Genomic DNA, 960 nt, shown 5'->3' on the forward strand with positions numbered 1-960 from the left:
ATTTTTAAAAAAATTTATTATTCGACAATGTTTTCAAAATCGTGGAATACGTCGGTTCTTACTTACTTTATTTACTTACTCACTCACTCACTCACTCACTCACTCACTCACTCACTCACTCACTCACTCACTCACACTGAAATTACAAGACGGCAAAGCCTTTCCTGCCCAGCGCTCTTGTGCTCACCAAATTTCTAAAATAAAAACGATGTATCGACCTACATGTTTATAACATATTAAGGATTTACAAGACACGAAGTTCCTTTTCAAAGATGGGTAGCAGGTATGAATTTATCGTGTGTCTGGACCAGTGGTGGGCATTATAACACGACAAATAGCAAGACAGAATACTAGCTAACCTCTGAGAAAAGATGTCACGACAACACTGGTGAACTGATGACGTATGATGGGCACACGACTATAAACAGTAACACTACTGGCTCGTGCCCCAAGGACTGTCCACTTTGACAAACCGCATAGCTAGCCTACTACTCTACATAATTTCTTAAATTTCAGCAGAGATTCTGGCTTGAGATAAATGAGAAATATCCTGACCACAAGAGAAGAATACCGAATGTATTCGAGTCTGAGTGCCGGAGCGTGCATGGCATGTAGACAAGTCGTAAGCCCAGTCACAAGAGCCTTTCTAGGGCTCTTAACAAGACGAGCTCGTGTACTAGTAATCCTCTGAGACGTTTCCTCTAAACTCAAAACCCACTTTCCTTCTCCCACAGCACTGATTGCTTCTGTGGGGTTTACAGCTCCTGATGCCATAATATAGTGAGCTATCTTGTACTGACTCCTTTTTTTTTCCTTTTTGATGTAAATTGCTTTGAAATTTCAGTGGTACGTATAAACGGGAGATGGCATAAAAAGAAACTGAAATTCTTCGAAGCACAGAAAACTGCAGAATAAAGGGCTCAAAGGGAATATCTTTAATAGCTTTGAAGGCAGCCAAAA

Source organism: Aplysia californica, unplaced genomic scaffold, assembly GCF_000002075.1.
Source record: "Aplysia californica isolate F4 #8 unplaced genomic scaffold, AplCal3.0 scaffold00079, whole genome shotgun sequence".
Taxonomy (NCBI): Eukaryota; Metazoa; Mollusca; class Gastropoda; order Aplysiida; family Aplysiidae; genus Aplysia; species Aplysia californica.